The sequence below is a fragment of the Rhinopithecus bieti genome, unplaced genomic scaffold, assembly GCF_001698545.2.
Source record: "Rhinopithecus bieti isolate Rb0 unplaced genomic scaffold, ASM169854v2 scaffold_15676, whole genome shotgun sequence".
Lineage (NCBI taxonomy): Eukaryota > Metazoa > Chordata > Mammalia > Primates > Cercopithecidae > Rhinopithecus > Rhinopithecus bieti.
Genome location: NW_016809194.1, coordinates 2,614,002 through 2,625,088, shown reverse-complemented (window position 1 = coordinate 2,625,088; position 11,087 = coordinate 2,614,002). Strand labels below are relative to the sequence as shown.

The 11,087-nt window shown below is 47.0% G+C and overlaps 1 pseudogene; it reads right to left on the bottom strand.

The window, feature by feature from the left end:
• Positions 1-264: 264 nt before the first annotated feature.
• LOC108539866 (major histocompatibility complex class I-related gene protein pseudogene) lies at positions 265-5,411 on the bottom strand (annotated as a pseudogene).
• Positions 5,412-11,087: the final 5,676 nt, after the last annotated feature.

Genomic DNA, 11,087 nt, shown 5'->3' with positions numbered 1-11,087 from the left:
CAAGGGATCCCCCTTTTTTTTTTTTTTTTTTTTTTTTTGAGGTAGAGTCCTCACTCTGTCACCCAGGCCAAAGTGCAATGGTGTAATCTCAGCTCACTGCAACCTCCGACTCCCGGGCTCAAGTAATACCCGTGCTTCAGCCTCCTCCCTAGTAGCTGGGACTACAGGTCTGCACCACCAAGCCGGGCTAATTTTTGTATTTTTAGTAGAGACGAGGTTTTACCTTGTTGGCCAGGTTGGTCTTGAACTCCTAACCTCAAGTGATCCACCCGCCTCAGCCTCCCCAAGTGCTGGGATTACAGTTGTGAGCCACTTATGCCCAGCTGGTGGGACTCCAAATCTTCTGTCCGGACCCCGGGGTCTGAACTCATATTTAACTACTGAAAGGCATCAGGATCTCCCCTCTGGTTGAACTTGACCTTCTTACTGAGAACCAGCCAGGCAGGCATCAGAAACCTGAGGATCCAGAGGAGAAGCTGCTTTCACCATCAGGGATGAAAGTTGAAGGCCAAGAACACTTCCTTGTCCTGTGGTGCAGGGGTTGGGATGGAGGGGCGGGTCTTATAAATGGAAGAGAACTAAGTGTTGGGATTTAAAGGAAGGACGTTTGCCCCCTGCCCCTAAATGCCCCCAAACCCTCCAAAATTCCACAGATCCCCTTGGCTTAACTCCTCTCATAGAGGTAAGCTAAGGTAGTCAGTCTCACTGTAGCTGCGGTGCATTCATTTAATGATCTTGGTTTCCTAACTGCTGGATAATCCAGTGGAGCCAAGAAGTTTTGGTGGATTGAATGAACCTACAGAGGTTGGGTAGAGATGTATTAGGAGTTGAATTGTTTCCTCCGCCAAAAATTCATGAAATTGTAACCCCCAGTACCTCAGAATGTGGCCTTCTTTGGAAATAGGGTTGTTGCAGATGTAATGTGGGAAGGCGAGGTCATACTGCAGTAGTAGGGTGGGCCCCTAATCCAGTATGACTGATGGCCTCATGAAAAGGGAACAGAGCCCTACAGTTTACACAGTGCTTTTATGCACATTTTTCTTATCCATTTCTGTAGGGTAAGCTTTATCATACCTCTTGATTTTACTCAAGTTTATTGCTTTTTTGGCCTGTTAGCTTCACTTTTTCTAACTATAGGAACCCCTTCTGCCAAACACAGCATATTTTGGAAAATGACCCTACCCCATTCCAACATGTGCTTGTGTTGAGAGGCACCAATCTTAATCCTCCTGCCCAGCCCTAGCCTAAAACAGTGTGTGTGTGCTGGTTGGGCTCTCCCTGTGAGTCCCCAGCTAATCTCATCTCTGCCCTTCCGTGCCCCAGGAGGCTATACGCATCAGACTGCACTTCCAGAGCCCCTGGCCTCTAGTTGGGTTCGGCCATTGCAATGAGCATCCTCAAAAAAGACCAGAGAGCTGGAGGAGAGAGAGGTTGGGGCTTCATTCCACAACCCACCTCACTGCAGTCCCACCGGGGGCCACGGTCACAGCTCTCACAAGGAGCATCCTCTGCCTGGGGAGCAGCTTTTGCTGAACTATGATAACAATATTCTCTTTTACCATTCACGTCTGGTGGAGGTAATGCTTCCCTCTGTCACATGTCTCTGGACACTTCACCATCCCATACTGGTTTCCTCAGTCCTGATTATCCCCTTACAGATGCTGTCTTTGTTGAATTCATTTAAACCATATTGAGTGTACCATTTAGTTCTTGCCAGGACTGTTAGCTATGGCTTGTCTTAGAGGCTTGTCCTGATGGTCTTGATGATTAGGCCCAGAGGTGCCACATGATCTAACGCACGTCAGAGTCCTCCTGTGACTTCCTTTTCCTTTTAGTAACCAGAGCTGGGAGAGAGATGCCCATTCTTATAGAGTGGTGGTGTGATGGAGGATGAGCTTTATGCTAGCAGCCACGTCCCTACCTCATGGATAAAATCATTCACATCTTGGTTTTGATCTCTCAGGTCCCCACACTGCCCTGATTCCCACCTTTAAAATAGCATCCCACTTTGTGCTTGAGCTGCTTTACATAGGTTTCTGTTACCTGCAACCATTAAGAGAGAGTTTTTCAGCTAGGGAATGGGAGAGTCAAAGCTCAGACTCCAATCATCTGCCTCCAAAGCCTGTACTTTTAGCAGATGCTCCATATTCATAATTGTGGCCAGATACCTCCCCTGCTATTGGCCACAACTGAGAAAACCCCTCCTACTCCTATGAGGAAAGGCACCTGTGTATAGGTATTTCCTGTAGCATGATGCAGGGGTAATTCATTTTGAATAATAAGATCATACACGAAAAGTTCTGTATTAACTGAAAGTTGACCAATTGAATCGTATCTTTAAGGTATAAGGAGAGCTCTTTGCTGGAAGGAATCTTGTCATTAAGCCTTTATTAAAGCAGAGACCCTCTGTTTGTCCTGGTAAATCCAGATTTTCACTCCTACTGGTGGTGTGTGAGCTCTTTGTTAACTAAACAATTTGTAAGAATTGCTCCACCTCCCAAAGAATTTCCCAGCTTATCATTGACGGAAGAATTTGCCTCAATGGATCCCCAAAAACAAGGTGCCCTTGGAGGTACTCCACTCTGTCAAGAAAAGGGGAACTGTCAAATCTTGTCAAGATGCTGCTCAAAGTAACCAGAGAAAGTTCGTGGGGGGCTCTAGCCATGAGATCACAACAGGCCAACTAAAGAGATGGCTTCAGGATAGAGTGGATGTAACCTAGATTAGAGGAGTTATGTACAGAAACAGTTGTTCAGGCAATGCAGGAACAAGGCCTCCTCTCTTTACCTGTTGTTTGTAGGGTGTCTTTCCCATAGGCTCTCCCTGTGAGCCCCCATCTAATCTCATCTCTGCCCTTCCATGCCCCAGGAGGCTATACGCATCAGACTGCACTTCCAGAGCCCCTGGCCTCTGGTTGGTTTTGGCCACTGTGATGAGCATCCTCAAAAAAGACCAGAGAGCTGGAGGAGAGAGGCTGGGGCTGTGGAATCTCTTTAGCCAGGCAATACATTCTTTTTCCAGCTAATTCTTTTGATATTGCAACTCATGCTGATTGGCCTCCCATGCCCGCTTGACGGTGTGAGCCACATTATCTACAGCCAGTCAGGAGAGGCTGTCTTCATTGAAGATCAGGAAATCCTGCCCATCATATGCATACTGCAGAAATCCTGTGGTGCTTCCATCCTCCAGCAGCTCACAGCCAATCATTCTCTGGTAAGTGTGAGACCCTGGAACACACATGCAAGCCCAGAGGGGTCCACACAGGGACAGAGGTGGACTCTCAAGTGCTGGGAGTGGGGGCATGGCTGGAAGCGTCCTCTGGTCTACATTACCTCAGCCCCCAGGCCTGCTGTGGCATTGCTGAGTCCCCAGGAGGTCCCTCTTATGGAAGCCCACCTGACAGCAAGGTTGTTTTTTAAATTTTTTTTTGTTGTTGTTGTTCAAATAGCTTTAGGGATACAAGTAGGTTTTGGTTGCATGGATGAATCGTGTAGTGGTGAAGTCTGGGCTTTTAGTGTATCTGTCGCCCGAATCGTATATGTTGTACTCGGTAGGTGGTTATTTTCACCCCTCGCCCACCTTCCACCCTTACCCTTCCTGAGTCGCCAGTGTCCATTATACCACTCTGACAACAGGTATTTGTGAAGTACCTACTGCATGCCAAAGGAGTGTGATGTGTGATAATTCCTGCCTTGGGAACTTATCCTGTAATAGGAATGATTGATTGATAAACTGTGGCTATTTGAGTGCAGTGGAGGAGGGAGAGAGAGGCAGGAGCCAGAAATATCCCTGGGAAAGTTAATGTCATTATGCATAAGCAAGCAAGTCACTAGGCCTGGCTACCAGGAAGTGAGACACAGAATGGGCAAATTTAGAGTGGGAAAGGAGATGGGGATATTGGGAAGGGGGATATGGCAGAGGATAAAGGGTCCTGGGGGAGAGAGGAACAGTCCAGAAGATACACAGGCAAATGGGAAGCTCTCAACTCCACCAACCGGATTTCCCAGGTTTTGCCAAAAGCCACAGCAGGTGCAAGTCAGCATTGCTCATTGGAGGTCAGCCCAGGGCCCTCTGCAGGGTGGGGTGGGATGGGGGAAGCGTCCATCTCTGCCGCATGCACACCTGAGTGATTGTTGTGCCTCTGCAGGCGCTTCAGTTCCGCCTTGAACATTTGCTGCCAGCCCCTCAGCAGCTGAGTATACCTCTCCCAGTGTTCAGGCGCAAGGTTCTCTGCCATCCATGGGGCCCGCGGCTCCTTCTGCCGAGTGACACTGTCATATGTGGTTGATAGGGTGTGAGTCCACATACCCAGCTGAAATAAATTCAGGGACCCCATGGCCAGGATCCGAAACGCCCAGAAAATATCTCAGAGAGTGCGTCCTTGGGAAGGAGGCAAAGAAGGAAGACACGTAGGGTCCCAGACTCTCCAGATCCTTCAACTGCATTCATTTAGCCCCACACGAGTGCTCCCTACTCAGCTGTACCCAGGCCTCCAGGCCCCAGCTGCCGTTTCCGCTTACAGAACCACAGAACCCAGGAACCAGGGCCTGGACAAGACTAGAGCTCCAGCCCAGTGACTTGGAGCCTTTCTTGTTCAGGTTTGCAAATGCAGGATGGAATTTTATAGGTAATCTCAACTCATAAGCAAAGTACAGAGCAAGCTTGTCCAACCCACGGCCCAGGATGGCTTCGAATGTGGTCAACACAGAATTTGTAAACGTTCTTAAAACATGAGGTTTTTTTGTGATTTTTTTTTTTATAGGTTATCAGCTGTTATTAGTGTATTTCATGTGTGGCCCATGACAATTCTTCCAGTGTGGCCCAGGAAAACCAAAAGATTGGACACACCTGGTATAGAGCGCTGCTCTGGTTATGGGGGAAATGGGGAAGACACAGGGGGAGCTATCGCTGCAGGAGCCCTCAGAAACTCTGAGGTCTTGAAAACCCTGATAATCCAGCCCTCTTGTTTTACCAGAGAAGTCTGTGGGTGGATAAATGAGGATCCCCACTCCACTTCTGTGTGCCCATGTGAGCACACACACACAAACACGTGCGCATATACAGCAGCTTGGTCAGAATGAGATTCCTGTTAGGACTCAGGCCTAAGTGACTAACGGGCAGATAGTGTCTATAGTGTGGAGATGTTGGACAAAGGGATGATTCATGTTCTGAATGGAACCATGTGAGATTTCTTCATGCTACCTAGAATAGTGTGCAATTTAAAACTTATAAATTGTGTATTTCTGGAATTTTTTAAAATTTTTGGAATGCGGTTGACCACCGCTAGCTGAAACCATGGAAAGTGACAGTGAGGATAAGGGGCTACTACTGTCCGTATATTGTGGAATGGTTAGATCTAGCTTCCTAACAACTGTATTACCTCATATCATTCGCATAGAGATGATTTTTTTTTTTTTTTTTTTGAGATGGAGTCTCTGTCACCCAGACTGGAGTGCAGTGGTGCAATCTCAACTCACTGCAACCTCCACCTCTTGGGTTCAAGCAATTCTGATGCCTCAACCTTCCAAGTAGCTGGGATTACAGGCGTGTCCCCCAACACCTGGCTAATTTTTGTATTTTTAGTAGAGATGGGGTTTCACCATGTTGGCCAGGATGGTCTTGAACTCCTGGCCTCAAGTGGTCCACCCATCTTGGCCCCACAAAGTGCTGGGATTACAGGCATGAACCACCGTGCCCATCCAAGATGGTCTTCCTTTAATGTCCAGCTGCCTGCACCCAACTCCCAGCCTAAAAAAAAAAAAAAAAAAGCTTATACTTAAAATAGTGAGGTCTTATTCTTGTGGGGCTCACACTGGTCTGCTGTATGTAAACAGGATGCCATTCTCACCTGTTTATTTGCCAATTAATTAATGCTCACTGGGAAACTGTGCTCTCTGGTGTTGAATCCAGAACACCAAGAGAGTTTTGAGTAGAGTAGAATGATCCCTCAGCCCTGAGCAGCATTGCTATGAATCTCATGATGGAAGCCCATGCTCAGTAACACAGGGTGGAGGTGAAACTCCAAAACAGCTGCCTTCTGTAGTTGTCATCTTTAAGGACAGACTCAGAGGCTCAGCCCCTTATTAGCCATGAAAACAATTACAGCTCACCGCAACATACATGGTAGCCATTTGGTGCAATGCATTTTGGATTTGGCCATTAGGAACTACGTTTTCTCTGGGACGACCCTAAGGCACTTACCAGGGGGCAGACTGATGCTAACTTGTCATATGTCCTCCCCACCACTGGTGACTTGCCTTTTGCAAATACCAAAGCTCTGAAAGGTATAGTGGCACCTTGGTCAGGTTGCTGCAATCTAGATAAATTTTGGAGTTCTTTATTATATTAAAGCCTCTTTATTAATACAGATTGAGGGGAAGAGGAAGAAAGAAGCAGCTTGGTTTTTCTCTGCCATAAATGAACATGTTGGTGCTGTTTTCCTTCAGACATGCCCTTTGTGCAGAGCTGCCCTTCCCCAGGGCTGTGTGGGCGTTAACTGTGCTTAGACAGCGATTGTTCCAGCTGCCCGCCCTACTGCTTGGGTTTCACATGAGCATTTCATGCAATGCACCTGGTTTGCCAACTGCGGCCAGACCTTTGTGCAAAATTGTATTTTACCACTTTTTAAAAGGTTATGAGCTGTCAAACCTGGAGGCCACTTGGTTGTTCAGAGGATGTTTGGAATAAGACCACCCGGCTTCGTTCTTTGCTGACCAAGGCCCTGTTCCCTGGCGTTCGTGGCAGCCCAGTGCTCCGCTCCAGCCAAGCTTTCCATCAGCCCTGGGGTGGGACCGAGTTCAGGGTTTTTTCCTGCTCTGCAGAAAGCAGATTTTAGCTGAGATCATCCTACTGAAGGACAACTGTGACCCTGCAGTTAAGGTCTGTTCTGGGAAAAGCAGATGTCTTCATCTTCAGGAAAGTAGAGTATCTGTGCCCTGTCATCTGTGTGGGGCAAGGAGAGGACAGCCAGGTGTCCCGCCAATACGTTTTTGGAATTGCTTTTAGACTCCATGTGATTACTTCGTAACTGACACAGGCAGGCTGGGCTCCAGCTCTCAACAAATAGACTTCAGAGAATGCTGGGGGTGAGGGGTGACCTAGAAGCCATCTAGGAAAGGGCCAGAGAAAGCAAGCTGAAACCAATTATGGGTTCTGTTTCTCTAGCTGGAACTATCCTTTCACAGGCTCATTCGTAATCAGAAATTAGTGTAATTCAAAGACAGAATGTGTAATATGTGACAAAAGTCAGCAGGAATAAACTATTATGTTTTTTCCAAGGATAAATAACCTTATGGTGTTTTCATGTTAAATAACTACAAGATACAAACCAAAGAAGTGGGATCAAGAATTAGAATTACAAATCCCTGGGTGGTTTCCAGATGGTGCCTGACTCCTTGACATAAAGAGAGGAGGGCCAGAGCCCTAGTGCCATGGTTTACAACCGTGAGACACAGGTAAGTTTTTGTTTCCTGTGTATGGCAGGTCTCCAGGTGTGGTGTGGGACCAGCAGTCACATCTCTGCATGGAGGACTTGCTGGAAATGCAAGGCGAGGCCCGCAGTGTGTTTTACCATGCCCTCCTGGGGGTTCTGTTGCATGCTCTAGTTTGAGAACCACTGCTACATGGACTTTAGGTTACAGTAAAACAATAACCCCTGCAAAATGCAACGTTATCCATGGCTTTGATTTTCATCATAATGTGAAATAAAATCCGATGACACTATAAACTTAAAACCCTAATCCTCCCAAAGTACTGTATAAAACAAAAAACTAGCCATCCTTAAAAGTAATATTTTTACACCATGAAGTCTCAGTTACTCGAGATCATATTACAACTATATGAAGAATATTGTTCAGCATTAAAGAAGTGGAGATGCCATGAGCCTTGGCCTGGGTGTTTTTTGTTTGTTAGGTTGTCTCTTAGTTTTGTTTTTAGTTCTTTTCACACCTAAGCACAGCTCTGTTCTTCTCCTCCCACCCCCTCTAATAAAACACATGTGCATCTGCTTGGGGTAGGAAAAGTTTATAACTGCTGGAATATCTGAATTATAAATTATGCTCTGGCTCCGACACGTTATATCCAATTCTTTTTTTTTTTTCTTTTTTTTTTTTTTTTTTTTTCTCTTGACGCGACGTCTCGCTCTACCCGCCCCCACCGCCGCTGGAGTGCACGTTCGGGCCGCGGATCTCAGCTCACTCGCAAAGCTCCGCTCCGGAGTTTACCCGCACTTCTCTCGCCCTCAGTCCCCCGAGTAGCTGGGATACAGGCGCCCGCCACTCGCCCCGGCTACGCTTTCTTTGCTCATCTTTTAGTAGCAGACGCGGGTTCCACGTGTAAGCAGGAGGTCCTCCGCATCTCCTGACCCTTCCGTGATCCACCCGTCTCGCGTCTCCCAAAGTGGCCTGCGATTAACGGCTTCCGAGCCACCGCGCCCGGCCTAGTTATATGAATTCTTAAACCCCCAAGTAGCCTGATATGGTTTGGCTATGTCCACATTCAAATCTCAACTTGAATTGTATCTCCTAGAATTCCCACATGTTGTGGGAGAGACCCAGGGGGAGGTAATTGAATCATGGGGGCTGGTCTTTCCTGTGCTATTCTCGTGATAGTGAGTAAATCTCATGAGATCTGATGGGTTTTATCAGATTTCTGCTTTTGCTTCCTCCTCATTTCTCTCTTGCTGCTGCCATGTAAGAAGTGCCTTTCACCCTCCGCCATGATCCTCCCCAGCCAGGTGGAACTGTAAGTCCAATTAAACTTCCTTTTCTTCCCAGTCTCGGGTATGTCTTTGTCAGCAGTGTAAAAATGGACTAATACAGTAAATTGGTACCAGTAGAGTGGGGCATTGCTGAAAAGATACCCGAAAATGTGGAAGTGACTTTGGAACTGGGTAACAGACAGAGGTTGGAACAGTTTAGAGGGCTCGGAAGAAAACAGGAAAATGTGGGAAAGTTTGGAACTTCCTAGAGACTTGTGGAATGGCTTTGACCAAAAGCCTGATAGCAATATGAACAATAAGGTCTAGGCTGAGGTGGTCTCAGATGGAGATGAAGAACTTGTTGGGAACTGGTGCAAAGGTGACTCTTTTTATGTTCTAGCAAAGAGATTGGCTGCATTTTGCCCTTGCCCTAGAGATTTGTGGAGCTTTGAACTTGAGAGAGATGATTTCAGGTATCTGGCAGAAGAAATTTCTAAGCAGCAAAGCATTCACGTTGTGACTTAGGTACTGTTAAAAGCATTCCGTTTAAAAAGGGAAACAGAGCATAAAAGTTCAGAAAATTTGCAGCTTGATGATACAGTACAAAAGAAAACTACATTTTCTGGGGAGAAATTCAAGCCAGCTGCAGAAGTTTGCCTAAGTAGCAAAGAGCCTAATGGTAATCTCTAAGACCATGGGGAAAGTGTCTCCAGGCCATGTCAGAGACCTTCACAGCAGCCCCTCCCATCACAGGCCTGGAGGCCCAGCAGGAAAAAGTGATTTCATGGGCCAGGCCCAGGGTCCCCGTGCTGTGTGCACGGACTTGGTGCCATGTGTCCCAGCCACTCCAGCCATGACTGAAAGGGACCAATGTACAGCTTGGGCTGTGGCTTCAGAGGGTGGAAGCCCCAAACCTTGGCAGCGTCCATGTGGTGTTGAGCTTGCAGGTGCACAGAAATCAAGAATTGAGGTTTGGGAACCTCCACCTAAATTTCAGAAGATGTATGGAAATGCCTGGATGCCCAGGCAGAAGATTGCTGCAGGGGCGGGGCCCTCATAGAGAACCTCTGCTAGAGTAGTGCAGATGGGAAATGTGGGGTTGGATCCCCCACACAGAGTCCCTACTGGGGCACTGCCTAGTGGAGTTGTGAGAAGAGGGCCACCGTCCTCCAGATCCCAGAATGGTAGATCCATTTACAGTTTGCACTGTGCACCTGGAAAAGCCACAGACACTCAATGCCAGCCCGTGAAAGCAGCCAGGAGGGTGGGTATACCGTGCAAAGCCACAGGGGCAGAGCTGCCCAAGACTATGGGAACCCACCTCTTGCTGTCAGCATGAATTGGATGTGAGATATGGAGTCAAAGAAGACTATTTTGGAGCTTTAAAATGTGACTGCCCTGCTGGATTTCAGACTTGCATGGGGCCTTGTAGCCCCTTTGTTTTGGCCAATTTCTCCCATTTGGAATGGCTGAATTTACCCAATACCGGTACCCCTATTGTATCTAGGAAGTAACTAGCTTGCTTTTGATTTTACAGGCTCATTGATGGAAGGGACTTTTCTTGTCTCAGATGAGACTTTGGACTGTGGACTTTTGGATTAATGCTGAAATGAGTTAAGACTTTGGGGGGACTGTTGGGAAGGCATGATTGGTTTTGAAATGTGAGGACATGAGATTTGGAAGGCACAGGGGTGGAATGATATGGTTTGGCTGTGTCCCCATTCAACTCTTAACTTGAATTGTATCTCCCAGAATTCCCACGTGTTGTGAGAGGGACCCAGGGGGAGGTAAATGAATCATGGAGGCCAGTCTTTCCAGTGCTATTCTCATGATAGTGAAAAAGTCTCACAAGATCTGATGGGTTTATCAGGGGCTTCCACTGTTGCTTCCTCCTCATTTCTCTCTTGCTGCTGCCATGTAAGAAGTGACTTTTGCACTGTGCCATGATCCTCCCCATCCATGTGGAACTGTAAGTCAAATTAAAGCTCCTTTTCTTCCCAGTCTCGGGTATATCTTTTTCAGCAGCATAAAAATTGACTAATACATAACCATACTGTGTATGCAAAATATTACACAGCACAGAGTTTCAATGAGACAATGAACTTGGGAGAACAGACCAGAACAGAAAGGAATGAGTCCTTCATTCCGCCCATCACTGAAGTGCTGGCAAACAAGAATATTGCCCAAGCAAATTGGTAGTTGAAGGAGCCTGCCCTAAATTCTATGGTGATGAGGTGATGAGGTGATGAGGCTACATAAGGTCCTTAAGGGCAGAGAGATCTTGATCATTGCATTTGGCATCATCATCCTCACTGATACTAATTTCTATGTGCCAGGCACTGTTCTAAGTACTGTGTACTAACACATAGAATTCTAAAAATGAGAAGTT